Genomic DNA, 15861 nt, shown 5'->3' on the forward strand with positions numbered 1-15861 from the left:
ATCGAGACCAATGCTATGAGCTTCCGAAATAGAATGGGATCTTCATAAATTTAATCATTATGAGTCTTATTACGAATTTGATTGGTAGGTTCAATGGCAATGAGAAGGGATTCATTAGCTTGTTATTTAGTACGAATTGATGAAATGACAGAATCCATATACATTATTCAACAGGCTCTGGAAGGAATTCCAGGAGAGCCTTACAAAAATTTAGAAATTCAACGTTTTGATAGATTAAAAGATCCTAAATGGAATGATTTTGAATATCGTTTTATTAGTAAAATAACCTTCTCCAACTTTTGACTTGTCGAAACAAGAACTTTATGTGTGACTTGAATCCCCAAAAAGAGAATTGGGAATTTTTATCATAGGAGATCAGAGCGTTTTTCCTTGGAGATAGAAAGTTTGCCCACCAGGTTTTATCAATTTGTAAATTCTTCCTCAGTTAGTTAAAAGAATGAAATTGGCAGATACTATGATAATACTAGGTAGCATATATATCATTATGGGAGAAGTTGATCGTTGAAATGATAATTGATACAACAGAAATAGAGATTATCAATTCTTTTTCCAAATTGGAATCCTTAACAGAAGCCTATGGGATCATATGGATGCTTGTCCTTATTTTGACTCTTGTGTTAGGAATCAAAATTGGTGTACTAGTAATTTTTTATTTAGAAAGAGAAATATCTGCATGAATACAACAACGTGTCGGACCTGAATATGCCAGCCCTTTAGGTATTCTTCAAGCTTTAGAAAATGGGACAAAACTTCTTTTGAATAGAACCTAATTCCATCTATAGGAGATACTCGTTTATTCATTGTCAGACCATCCATAGCAGTAATATCTATCTTTCTAAGTTATTCAGTAATTCCTTTTGGCGATTACCTTGTTCTAGCTGATTTTAGTATTGGTGTTTTTTAATAGATTTCCATTTCAAGTATTGCTCCCGTTGGACTTCTTATGTTGGGATATGGATCAAATAATAAATATTCCTTTTTAGGTGGTTTACAGGCAGCTGCTCAATCAATTAGTTATGATATACCATTAGCTCTATGTGTGTTACCAATATCTCTACGTGTGATTCGGCGAGACCTAAAATTTCTTCAAATTCTTTTCTTTCTAGAAACTCTAGAAACAAGGATAAAAAGATTTGATTGATTATATATATTTTAATTTTTCTTTAGCATTTGAGTTGATGAACTACACCAGATAGTTATATGAGTGAAAGAAAATGGCTTCTAAATTTGCAGTAAAAAGGTTGAGTCTCATTTCCTATGTACAAGAATCAAATGATGAAAAAAGTAAACATACGCAAGAGAGATTGTTTACCCTAAGATTGATGAATTGCCATGATAGCTTAAAGCGGGTTCAAAAGATCAACTGTATCAACTTTATGGGGTTTTTACTGTCTATTACCATAGATGGATTTCCATAATGAGAGGTTGAAAGCAAAAATGAGTGGATGGTTAGAAAGACCAAGATACACAAAGGATTAGTAATTGAGATTATGGAGGTTATCCAAGAGGATATTTTTGTACATAAAAGGAATTCAAATTGGGGCTTTGCATTCGTAGAAATGATCAAGAAGTACTCCCTATGATTCTGATCCAGAGTATGTTCCTATCCACTTAGTAAGTAAATAATTATCAAGAATGAAGTAATCTTTTACTTTGGTTAAAGAAAGGCCCTTCTTTTGAGAAAGGAGAATAAGAATCAAATAAAATAAATCAAAATAGAAAGAAAAGAACCAAATTGCAAAAGCAAAAAGAGGGGATGTCTTTTTTTTTATTCTTTCTTTCCTAAAATTAAATTTTGATTTCGATTTAGAGAGAGAAAATTTTTGTCATGATTCATGAACTAATGAACTCTCTAATTTTTTTCCTAATTGAAAATCTGAAGTTGAAATGTATATAGGATATTGCTATAAAGTGCATTTTATTTAATGATAAGGTTATTAATTAACAAAGAAAAATTAAAATTCTTAAAAGATGAGATCAATTAAGAAGCACTTATTTATTAGTTTTAAATATATCTGACAGAATACCATTGGTTTAATTTAGGACCTTAGGATAGATTTTGACTCTATCTGACAAACATATCAAGATAAAGAGTAGGAAAGGGTCCTTAGATTTATTTGTGACCTCTGAGGAGCCATATGAGGTGAAAATCTCACGTACGGTTCTGTAATAGTGATGGGCACAGTGATATTATTATTGACTATGATTATCTAACAGTTTAAGTATAGTTGATATAGTGGAAGCGCAGTCAAAATATGATTTTTGGGGTGGAATTTGTGGCGTCAACCCATTGGGTTTATTGTTTTTCTAATTTCTTCTCTAGCCGAGTGTGAAAGATTATGTTTTGATTTACCAGAAGCAGAAGAAGAATTAGTAGTAGGGTATAAAACCGAATATTCAGGTATCAAATTTGATTTATTTTACATTGCTTCATATATGAATCTACTAGTTTCTTCATTATTTGTAACAGTTCTTTACTTGGGAGGTTGGAATCTTTCTATTCTATACATAATTATTCCTGAGCTATTTGGCATAAATAAAAAGGGTAAAGTCTTTGGAATACTAATTGGTATATTTATCACATTAGCCAAAACTTATTTGTTTTTGTTCATTCCTATTGCAACAAGATGGACTTTACTGAGGCTGAGAATGGACCAACTATTAATTACTGGGTGGAAATTTCTTTTACCTATTTCTCTAGGTAATCTATTATTGACAACCTCGTCCCAACTTCTTTCACTGTAAAAGACCATAATATTCTAGATTCACGGCTTGTCTCAAACAAGACAAAGAAACAAGCATAAAATATTTTTTTATAGATATTCTAAATATTCTCCCTATGATAATTGAATTCATAAATTATGGTCAACAAAAAATACGAGCCACCAGATACATCGACCAAGGTTTCAGGATTACCCTGTCCCACGCCAATCGTTTACCTATAACTATTCAATACCCCTACAAAAGTTGATCACACCGAAACGTTTCTGAGGCTGAATACACTTTGAATTTGATAAATGCATTGCTTGTGAAGTATATGTGCGTGTATGTCCTATAGATTTACCCGTTGTTGATTAGAAGTTGGAAACTGATATTCGAAAGAAATGATTGCTTAATTACAGTATTGATTTTGGAATCTGTATATTCTGTGGTAATTGTGTTGAGTATTGCCCAATAAATTTTTTATCAATGACCGAAGAATATGAACTTTCTACTTATGACCACCACAAATTGAATTATAATCAAATCGCTTTGGGTCGCTTACCAATGTCAGTAATTGATGATTACACAATTCGAACAACTTTGAATTTACTTCAAATAAACAATGAATAAATCCCTAATTTGATTCGAAAAAAAATACGAATTACGAAGGCTTAGTTCGTATAAAAAAGAATGAGATTTTTGCTTGGTCAATTCAAACTAGTGGTTGCTTAATGAGACTCCTAGCTTAATTTAGATTAAAAAAAAAAGGATTTCTATATTATAATAGTAATGGTTTTAAAGTAGATAAATGATATAAAAAATAGATAGGTTTAAACTACTCTTTTGATGAATAAAGAATTGATAGTGGTCCAATAAAATAAAAGCATCTACGTCAATTCATACCCATTACAATTTCATTCAATTAACGATTTAAAAGTATCATAAAAAATAGAAAAACTTCTTTTTTCCTGGTCAGGTCAATAAAGTTATGAAATTCTTCATCTTTGAGATTTTATAAAAAAAAATAGATTTATCTGAACCAATACATGATTTTCTTTTAGTCTTTCTAGGATCGGGTTTTATATTAGGGGGTCTAGGAGTGGTATTACTTCCCAATTCAATTTATTTTGCCTTTTTCTTGGGGTTGGTTCTTTTTTGTCCATTGTTGTTCTATATTCTATCTATCTCTTATTTTATTGCTGTTGCGCAGCTACTTATTTACGTAGGAGCTACAAATGTTTTAATCATTTTTATTGTGATGTTCATGAATGGTTCAGAATATTACAAAGATTTTTATCTTTGGACCGTAGGAGATGGAATTACTTCAATGGTTTGTATAAGTATTTTTATTTCACTAATTACTACTATTTCAGATACGTCATCGTACGGTATTATTTGGACTACAAGATCAAACTAGATTATAGAGCAAGATTTTCTAAGTAATAGTCAACAAATTGGAATTCATTTATCAAAAAAAAAATTTCTTCCATTTGAACTTATTTCAATGATCCTTTTAGTTGCTTTAATAGGTGCAATTGTTGTAGCTCGGTAATAAAAAATTTCTATTAAAACTTGGAATTCAAATAAAATTTTGTTCTATCTTATCACATTTATTTTCCTTCAATTCTTTTTGAATTTTATCTATATAAATAGAAAGACTTTAGGTTAATCTAGTACCAATATATTTCGTTGTTCCATACTTGTTATATACTAGTCAATTAAATTGGTTGAATTGTTGATCATATTGAAAGGAGTCAAGATTGATAAAGGGTTGTTTAATGATTCTCGAGCATGCACTTGTTTTGAGTGCCTATTTATTTTCTATCAGTATCTATAGATTGATCACAAGTCGAAATATGGTTAGAGCTCTTATGTGTCTTGAACTTATTTTGAATGTGGTTAATATAAATTTTGTAACATTTTCTAATTTTTTTTTATAATCATCAATTAAAAGGAGACATTTTCTTAATTTTGTTATAGCTATTGCAGCTGCTGAAGTAGCCATTGGACTGGCTATTGTTTCATCAATTTACCGTAATAGAAAATTAACTCATATCAACCAATCAAATTTGTTGAATAATTAGTATTAATCCTCTCGATTCTAATATTAATAAATCAATTTTAATTAGCATGTTTGCTACGTAAGGTATGTTATTGTTTGCAAAACATAAGAAATCAAATTATTTTGGCCTCTCTCATATTTCATAAACCAATCCCGAAGGGGGTTGATTAGAAAATTATGATAACTCATTGATTCATCTAGTATCTAAATATATGATTCATTTCAAAGTTTACTAGATCGAAAATTTATAACATTCAAAAACGTATAGACCCAATGTCACATTCAGTAAAGATTTATGATACGTGTATAGGATGTACTCAATGTGTTCGAGCCTACCTCACCGATGTATTAGAAATGTTACCTTGGGACGGTTGTAAGGCTAAACAAATTGATTCTGCTCCATGAACAGAGGACTGTGCTGGTTGTAAGAGATGTGAATCCGTTTGTCCAACAGATTTCTTGAGTGTCCGAGTTTATTTATGGCATGAAACAACTCGCAGTATGGGTCTATCTTATTGATATGTTCGAGAAAACTCTACTCGAATCAATTTAATTTTTTTTACAGACAAACCTGTGCTCGAAAATAAAAATATTATGAGCACGGGTTTTTTTGGTCCAAGTGTATCTTGTCTTTACTATGAATTATTTTCCTTGGTTAACAATAATTTTAGTTTTTTTTATATTTGTGGGTTCTTTAATTTTCTTTCTTCCCCATAAAGAAAATTGGGTAATTAGGTGGTATATTATATGTATATGTATTTTAGAACTCTTTCTAATGACTTATGCATTTTGTTATCATTTCCAATCGAATGATCCATTAATACAACTAGTGGAGGATTATAAATGGATAGATTTTTTTGATTTCCATTAGAGATTAGGAATAGATGGACTTTCTATAGGACCCATTTTATTAACAGGATTTATCACTACTTTAGCGATTTTGGTGGCTTGGCTAGTTACTTGAGATTCTCGATTATTCCATTTTCTCATGTTAGCAATGTACAGTGGCCAAATTGGATCATTTTAGTCTTGGGACCTTTTAATTTTTTTCATCATGTGGGAGTTAGAATTAATTCTTGTTTATCTACTTCTAGCCATGTGGGAAGGAAAGAAACGTCTGTACTCAGCTACAAAATTTATTTTGTACACGGCGGAGGGTTCTGTTTTTCTCTTAATGGGAGTTTTGGGTGTTGCTTTATATGGTTCTAATGAACAAACTTTAAATTTTAAAACATCAGTTAATCAGCCATATCCTATAGTTTTAGAAATAATCTTCTCTATCGGATTTTTTATTGCTTTTGCTGTCAAATCGCCCATTATCCCCCTACACACATAGTTACCTGATACCCATGGAGAAGAACATTATAGTACTTGTATGCTTCTAGCCGGAATCTTATTAAAAATGGGAGTATATGGATTAATTAGAATCAATATGGAATTATTACCTCATGCTCATTCTATATTTTCTCCTTGGTTGATGATAATAGGTACAATACAAATAATCTATGCAGCTTCAACATCTCTTGGCCATAATTTAAAAAAAAGAATAGCTTATTCCTCTGTCTCTCATATGGGTTTCATAATTATAGGAATTAGTTCTCTAACCGATACGGGACTTAATGGAGCCCTTTTACAAATAATCTCTCATGGATTTATTAGTACTGCACTTTTTTTCTTGGCGAGAACGACTTATGATAGAATCCGCCTTGTTTATCTTGACTAAATAGGCAAAATAGCTATTGCAATGCCAAAAATGTTCACGATGTTCAGTAGCTTTTCGGTGGCTTCCCTTGAATTACTAGGTATGAGTGGTTTTGTTGCCAAATTGATAGTATTTTTGGGAATAATTACCGGCCAAAAATATCTTTTAATTTCAAAACTGCTAATTAATTTTGTAATGGCAATTGGAATGATATTAACTCCTATTTATTCATTATCTATGTCACGCTAAATGTTCTATGGATACAAGCTATTTAATGCCTCGAAGGATTTTCTTTTTATTCTAGACCCTGAGAGTTATTTCTTTCGATCTCCATCTTTTTACCCATAATAGGTATTGGTATATACACCCGATTTCGTTCTTTCATTAGAAATTGACAAGGTTGAAGTTATTCTATCTAATGTTTTCTTATAGATAATTTGGATGACTGAAATAAAAAAACCTATGTTTTTTTTTAAAACCCATTCTTGGACAATGAAAAAAAGTCTTCTTTTTTTCTTCTCTTAACTCTTAAGTAAAAACAATGAAATTGAACTACATATGGTAGAAAACCGTGTGAATCAAATATTGTAGTGATGATTCACACGGTATGCATGTTGGTTCATACAATGCGCCGCCCGCTCTTGTATTTGTAATAACTTGTCTTGAATTCAATTAAGTATTGATGGAAAATAACCATAACTATGTAATCCTATTCCTAATAGATTGACCCCAAAATAGCATATCCAAATTAAAAGAAAGCTATAGACGCTACAATTGCAGAATTTGCACCCCATAAATTTCTATGTGTTCAAGTATGTAAATAAATTGCAAATATAATCCAAGTAATAAATTCTCAAGTTTATTTTGGGTACCAATTCCAATACGACCCCCACGCTTCATTAGCCCATACCGCCCCCGAAAGGATTTCTATGGTTAAAAAAGTAAATCCTAAACTAATAAGCCGATAACTCCAATAATCTAATTGTTGAATCAATTAGGACCTGTAATAATTTTTAACAGAAAAAATGAAGTATTTGCTAAAACATTTTCACACAAGAAAAATGACTCGTTTAAAAAACCATTGCTCTTATAAAAACTTTATGTTTTTTTCGAAATGTAATCACTAGAAGTACTATTGATAATAACGATCCACATAAAAGGGCTGCATATCCCAATATCATCATACTTACATGCATTATTAACCACTCAAATTGAAGTGTAGGTACTAATATTCCAGATTGGTGTATTTCAGTTAAAATACCTGAAGTAGCAAAGCCTTGGGTAAAAATAGCACTTGGCCCCGTTATTTTACTTAAAATTAAAATATTTTTTTTAAACTATGGAATTATATGAATAAGGGAGAATCTCCATGAAAGGAGAATTAATTATTCATATAAATCGCTTAGTGGGAAATGTAAGAAATCCAACGAGTAACTAATAATCTTGTTATACAGAAAAATGTCACTATTATGCTCTTTTCTGATGAATCATATAGCTTTACGATTTCATCGACCAAAAAGGTTATCAAATGAATTGTAATTACAATTGAAATGATCAAAAAGGAAATGTGAGTTAATATATGCTCTAAGGTTTAAAATATCATAAAATCTTAAAAAAGAAGAGTCCCTTAATTACATAATTCTAAAATGGAAATCGGGAATTGAATTCATTATAAAATCTATTTATACTTTTTAGAAGACGGTATGCCGCCACTCGGACTCGAACCGAGATGCATTAGCATTGCTTCCTAAGAGCAGCGTGCCTTCCAATTTCACTATAGCGGCCTGTCTTGAACTCATAATAGCCTATGAATAAGCAATCGTCGAGATTGAGTAAGTTATTTTAGATTAGTAATGATTCAAATGGATTAATAGCAATAAAAGGTTGTTCAAATAGTAATTGGAGGTTGAAGGTTCATTATTTTAGATTTGAGTTTAGAGTCTTAGTTTCTTTATTTAACCTGGAACTTTCCTATATTTTATACTTTCCACGAATTGAACTCTTGTAACTAAACCGTTCTATATTCAATTAAGGAATACAATTCAAAAAGTTTTTGTTTTCATTGTTTAACTAGCAATTTATTATTTATTTATTTTTCATAAATCTAAACCAAAAAAGGAATTTTGACGACAAAATAGAAAGAAAAAAACCTATTTTGCATCGCTCAAAATTGACAATTAGTCATACAAAATTTCATTGAGAAATTTTCTCTATTGGGTTAAGGGCAAGATATACATGGAGTCTATATAATAATTCAGAGAAAATAAAAAGTTATAAAGTTAGACAAAACACAAAGATTGCAAAATAGAATCAATTAATTTCAATGAGTTCTTAACTTTCACTAAAGATTTTTATATACGTTCTTCTCTACATATGGAGATGGAAATGGAATCAAAATATAGAATTTTTTTTTAATTTAATTCTGTAAACAAATAGGTCGGTGGGGAAAATCAAACTCCCCACCTTGGAATAGAAAGGATCTTTATTCTTTTGTCAACAAAAAAAGTTATTATTCATTGAATAATAAATAGAGGATTTCCTAATTCTATTATTTTCTATATCAATCAGAAAAGAGAATAGAGTTCCATTACATATTGATTAGCTCACTAATCAATATCAAAATATGAAAGGGAAATCCTTAAATTATTCAATTAGATAATAATAATTGAATAATTTAAGAATATATTGAATTATTTTTTCAAGTTGATTCAAATTATTCTAACATTTTATTACTTATTTATTTTTGTTTGGCGTACCAAAAAAAAAAACTTTTTGACTCCCCAGTAGAAATAGCTTTGCTAACGAAAAAGCCTTTAATGCTATCCAATATGTCTTCCGTTTTCGAATATTTTTACGAATATGTTTTTTGATCTCGAAGTGCATTTTTTTGGAACTATGATATGGGAATTCCTAGCTCGATACCTTTCACACGAAACCAAGCACGTTAGTTTCAATGAATTCAAGCCTTGTTCACATTCTTGGCCATGTGTGAGGCCCATGTGAGCCCATCTAAGGGCCTATATTTAATAAAATATAAAGAGGCCCACCAAGACACCCTAAACCCACCTACTTAAATGCCAAGGGTATTTTGGTATTTTTCCCTTGTTTATAAGTGACTATATAAGCCATGTAATAGGGCTAGTCTTGCTTTAGTTCATTCCTATTATTCCAGAAACAAAAGACTTGTAAATTTTTTGACTTCTCTTTCTCATTTAGAGAGGCCAAAACTGAATTCTTACTAGTAGAGTGATACTACTATTGTATCTTGGATATAAACTAGGTTCTTGGGGTTCTTTGAGTTCCTCTTGGTCCAAGTAAGAGCTTGGTATTGATATTTATTAGTCTTAGGGTCCTTTCTCTTGTTAGGGTTCTTAGATTAATGAATATTGTGTGTCAAGTTTCTATCTCTTTCTTTGTAAATCTTGTTAACATTGTGTTGTTGAATATAAAAGTCTACTGAAGCTGTGTGGGGCTCTTTCGATTCACTAGCAATATTGTCTTTGTTGTTCTTGTTGTGAAACACACTTTTCTAGTTCAAATAAGTGTTGCAAGCCTAGTAAAGCCGTGTGTGGCCATTTTTGATTCACTAGCACTTTGTTGTTCATCTTGTTGTTCTTGTGTTGGTTGGAATCTTTTGATACACACTTACCATTGTATCATTTGGTATCAGAGCTCAAGGCTAGGTTTTGTTCTTACAAAACCAATCTTGGGAAGCTCTTACCAAAAAGTGTGCTCTTGAATATTTTGTTCAAAAAATTGGTTGTAGATCTACAAAAGATTTTACTTGTTTAGTTTGATTCTTGTGTTGATTTCTTCCTCATCAACACAAAAAGTGTCTACATCTAAAGTTGAACTTAACTGGAAGAGAATTGTTGTTGTGAAAACTTGAAGTGACCGTGAGTTTTGACTTGTGTTGGGGCATTGGAAGTGACCATTCTGGTGTATTGTTGTTATGTTCTTAAAGGTGCTGATGTTGTATTCATCCTAAACTTCTCCTCATTCTATGTCTTAACTTCTATAAAGAGAAATAGATGAAAAAAAAAGGTTTTAAGATATAATTGAAAAAAAAATATTTGTGAGAATACTTGCCAACATCACCTTTTCAAGACTTGACAACCACTTTTCCTTCAAACAAGGAACCTTGTCTTGTGGGACTAGTGAGGTCAAACATCACCTTTTGAGTTTGAAAAAAAAAGCTGAAAAAGGTTACAAGACCTTATGTTTTCCATCTCAATAACAAGTCATCCATTACAAAAAATCTAAGGGGACTAAGACTTCAAGTCGATGAACTACTTATGTGGACCCGCGGCCAATGACATGCTGCCATGTCACCTAAGTTACTGTTCACGTGATAATTAAGCTCAAATTTGGATGTTCTAGTTTCTAATTATTGATTCCAGTTTCCTCTAATTGACTTGAGATCTAATTAACAAACTAGTACATTCCTACTAGCTTGTTAATTAGTCCCTTGAAGCCTTGTGTTCGTGTCAATGTTTGTTTGTGTGCTTTTGTCGTTTGAATATGTTGTAACTCTTGGCTCTATTCTGAGGATAATTATTTGAGTTTTAAACAAGAATCCATTCCAGGCAAGAGCATAATCATACCTTACGGATTCATGGGTTCCTAGCCAATCTATAACACTTGTGGAACTTGAGTGTGAGCGAGAAGAGGGATTTTAAACTAAATTTTTTATTGCTTGTGTAGGTGATACCTTGATAATGGAGGGAACCACGTCTCAAACCATGGATTCTAATGAAATGGAGAATATGAGGGTCACTCTTGAGTCTATGACCCGAGCTCTTGAAAGGTTGAGTATGGAAGTGGGAGCCATAAGGGGAGAAGTGACAACTATTAGTGGGAGGTTAGAACAAGTGGAGAGTCAAAGGAAATTTCGTCCTTTTAGTCCTTGACATGTTTTGTCAAGTGGACATAATAGAAATTCCTCCACCACCTTTACTCCCAAAACATGGCACAATTGCCAAATCCTTCACTAGCTTCACTAAATGCCACAGGCCAAACCACTTATAACCCTTTAAACCGAGACTCCAATAGACCAACCCATTCCCAAACATCTCAAGTTCCGCAAGAGGTACTCGGACGTCAAATTTCTCGACAAAATCTGAACCCCTTTCCAAGCTCCACTAAACCAAAGACCACCACCTCCACAAAATCCAATTCCTTTGAATCAAGTTCCAAATATCCAAAAATGTCCCATCTACCTTGAGGAATATGGTAGAGAGGATTATGAAGGGTATGGAGCCTTTGACAATGCCTACATAAGGGAGGAAGAAATGAGATGGGGTAGTATGGATCTAAGGAGATACCGAGGGTATGGATAAAGGGGAAACCGATACCTAGAGAGAGATGTAGGCATCAATACTATCAAATTAAGCCTACCTATCTTTAAGGGTGAAAGTGACCCCGAGGTGTATCTTGCTTAGGAGCCGGCGTGTGATAAAGTATTTCAAGTAAATGATATCTCGGAGGAGAAGAAGAGTTGTTATACCATAGCTCATTTTGAAGGCTATGCTAATACTTGGTGGGAATACGTCAAGTGGTTCAGCAACGAGTTGGTAGAGGGACAACCACCACCATGGTTTCGGTTGAGGTACCTAATGAGGTAACGGTTTCTTCTCGAAGGTTATCTTCATGAGTTGCTTGCTAGGTTGTACAATTTGTCATAAGGGAATCGAAGTGTTATGGCATACTATGACAAGTTTCAACAACTCATGTTGAAGCTTGATCATCGGGGAGAACAAATTGGCCATGACATCATTCGGTACAAGTATGGGTTAAACAAAGAAATCTCCACTCATTTGATGCTTCACAAGTTTGATACCATTGAAATGATTTTCCAAGCGGCTCTTGAGATTGAAAGAGAGCTTAAAGAGAGTTCGCCATTCAAGGCAAAGGGACCATCAACCTTGGGTTGGTCGAGGAGCAAAGATATGATTCAACCATCTTTGGGGTGGCCAAAAAACAAGGACCAACCCGCCACTACAAGGATGCCCGAGCCTAAAATAGTCCACAAATTTCCTCCCCGGAAAAAAGCTCACAAGTATCCTAATCCTAAAGGGTTCCAATTTTTCAAGTGTCAAGGTTAGGGACATAAAGCCAATAAATGTCCAAACCAACGCAATATGATCCTAAGGGAAGGGAGATTGTATTACCTTGGTGAGAAATTGGGTCTTGAAAAAGAAAAAAAAGAGTCCAAACCTTAAGATGGAGAGGAACCTGAAAATAATCCACATGATGATGATGATTGTGAGGATGCTTATCCGAAAGAAGGGGAGTGCATGGTTCCAAACTTTGTAGTGAGACGTGCCATGATTAGTAAGGCAATAGATGATCCTAGCCAATGGGAGAATCTATTCCATACTAAATATCTTGTGAAGGAAAGTGTGTGCGGATGTGGTTAGTGATGCAATGGTGAACTTTTTGAAATTACTGACTACACCTCATACTAGTCCTTACAAGTTGCAATGATTGAATAAATGTGGCGAGTTAAAGGTTATAAGGCAATGTATGATACAAGTAGCCAACTACCATTACGAGGTGTTTTGTGATGTGATACCAATGCAAGCTTGCCACTTGTTGTTAGGAAGGCCTTAGCAATACGATAGGTCAACCAAATATGATGGAAGGTCCAATCGGTATACACTTGAGAAGAATGGCCGTAAGGTCACTCTTCATCCATTATTGCCTTCCCAAGTGAATGAATTACACCAAAAGATGCGAGAATTAAGGAAAAAGGAAAGAAGGCCGAGAGTAAGGGGAAAATAGGGGAACCCGAGAGTGAGGGAGTAGAGAAAACTGAGGGGCTCCTAATTTATAAGGGGCAAGGAAGTGTGGTGATGATGGCTAGAAGGAAAGAATTATTTGTCGATCATGATGAGGACACTCCGATGCTCCTCTTGGCTCATTGTTTTAATACTAACACCACTAATATTTCCATTTCTCCTCCTATTTCTCATATTTTATAGGATTACGAGGATGTCTTCCCAAAGGAATTACCGCAAGGATTGCCCCCACTTTGGGGAATTGAGCACCAAATAAATTTTGTACCGGGTTCATAATTGCCCAACAAACCGGCTTATAAAAGCAACCCGATGGATACCAAGGAATTGCAATGCCAATTTTAGAAAATCCTCAACAAAGGGTATATCAAGAAGAATATGAGCCCTTGTATGGTTCAGGTGCTACTAGTTCCCAAGAAAGATAGAACTTGGTGTATGTGCACTGATTGACGAGCCATCAACAAGATAACGGTAAAATATCGTCACCCTAAGATGATATGCTTGATGAATTGAGTGGTTCGTGTTTGCTATCACCAAATTTGTATGCAACCGGGTGATGAATGAAAAATTGCCTTCAAGACCAAATTCGGTCTCTATGAATGGATGGTTATACCATTCAGCCTAAAAAATATTCCTAGTACTTTCATGAGGATAATGAATCATATGATGAAGCCATTTATCAGAAAGTTTTTTTTTACTTTGATGATGTGTTGGTGTATACTAAGTCCTTAGATGAGTATGTAAAATATTTACAATGTGTGTTTGATGTTCTTCGGAAAGAGAAGTTAAATGCTAATCTAGAAAAGTGTTTTTTTGGTGTCCACGAGGTTGTATTTCTTGGGTTTGTGGTGAGTTCAAGAGGGATCGAAGTGGATGAATCTAAGATTGACGCCATTAAAAATTGGGCAACTCCCAAAACCGTAGGTGAAGTAAGAAGCTTCCATGAGTTGGCTAGTTTTTATAGATGTTTTGTCAGAGGATTTAGCACTATTGTCGCCCCCTTGACTGAAGTGATTAAAAAGGATCGGCTTTTCAAGTGGGGAGATGAACAAGCTAAGGCCTTCAAGGACTTGAAAGCTATGCTCATCTCGGCCCCTTTGCTATAATTGCTGAATTTTGACAAGACTTTTGAGGTCGAATGTGATGCTAGCAAAGTCGGCATAGGCGCGGTTTTAATGCAAGAATTGAAGCCTATTGCCTACTTTAGCGAAAAGCTCAAAGGAGCAACTCTAAACTACTCTACATTTGATTTAGAGTTCTATGCCTTGATTAGAGCCTTGGTCACTTGGCAACATTATTTGTGGCCTAAAGAATTCGTGATCCGAACCGATCATGAATCCTTGAAGGATCTACGAGCACAAGACAAGCTTAACCGGTGGCATGCCAAATGGATTGAATTTCCTGAAACTTTTCCTTATGTTATTCAATATAAGAAGGGTAAATACAATATAGTTGCCGATGCTTTATCCCAAAAACATGTGCTTGTGTCTACTTTATCATCTGAGTTGATGGAGTTTGAAAGACTCAAGTCTTTATATCCTGAGGACCCTCACTTCGCTCATATCTATAGGAAAAGTGAAGAGTTGGATAGGGATAGGTGGGTTACGGATAGGGGTTCCCATCCCTATACCAAATTTGATGGATATTTGTTTAAAGATAGACGATTGTGTGTTCCCTCAAGTTTATGGAGAGAATTATTTGTGAGGGAAGCATACAATGGCAGTCTAATGGTTCATTTTGGGGTCGAGAAGACCCTCAGAATTTTGGAAGAACAATTTTATTAGCCTAGAATGCACAAGGATGTTGCCCAAATTTACAACCAATTTTTTGAGTGCAAAGGAGCCCAGTCACGAATCCAACCCCATGGGTTGTACACCCCATTATCCACCCATTTATGTCCTTAGCTTGACATATCAACGGACTTCGTGCTGGTATTGCCAAGGACTAGAAAAGGGCGGGATAGTATTTTTGTCGTGGTGGATTGATTTTCCAAGATGGCTCACTTTATTCCTTGTTCTAAATGTGATGATGCGCCTAGCATAACATCTTTTTTTGTTGATAATATTGTAAAACTTCATGGTGTTCCGAGGACCATAGTGAGTGATAGGGATTCTAAATTCCTAGGCCACTTTTGGAAGTTAATATGGGGTAGACCTCGTACTAAGTTGTTGTTTTTGACTTCATGCCACCCACAAAACGATGGCCAAACAGAAGTAGTAAATAGGACCTTATGGTCTATGCTACGGTCCATGGTTAAAGGAGAAATGACTTCTTGGGAGGAGCACTTACCATTGATTGAGTTTGCTTATAATTGTGTTATACACTCAAGCATGGGGATGGCACCCTTTGAGTGTGTATACGGCATCAACCCCCTCACGCTTTTGGATTTAACCCCTTTGTCACATGATCTTGTGATAAGCTTAGATCAAAGAAAATGGGCCGAGGCCATGAAGAAGCTACATGATAAGGTGAGGTTGCGTTTGGAGAAGAAAAATCAAGAAGTTATAAGGCAAGCCAACAAAGGAAGAAGAAAGCTCATTCTTGAATCGAGAGATTGGGTGTGGGTGCACCTAAGG

Source organism: Capsicum annuum, chromosome 4, assembly GCF_002878395.1.
Source record: "Capsicum annuum cultivar UCD-10X-F1 chromosome 4, UCD10Xv1.1, whole genome shotgun sequence".
Taxonomy (NCBI): domain Eukaryota; kingdom Viridiplantae; phylum Streptophyta; class Magnoliopsida; order Solanales; family Solanaceae; genus Capsicum; species Capsicum annuum.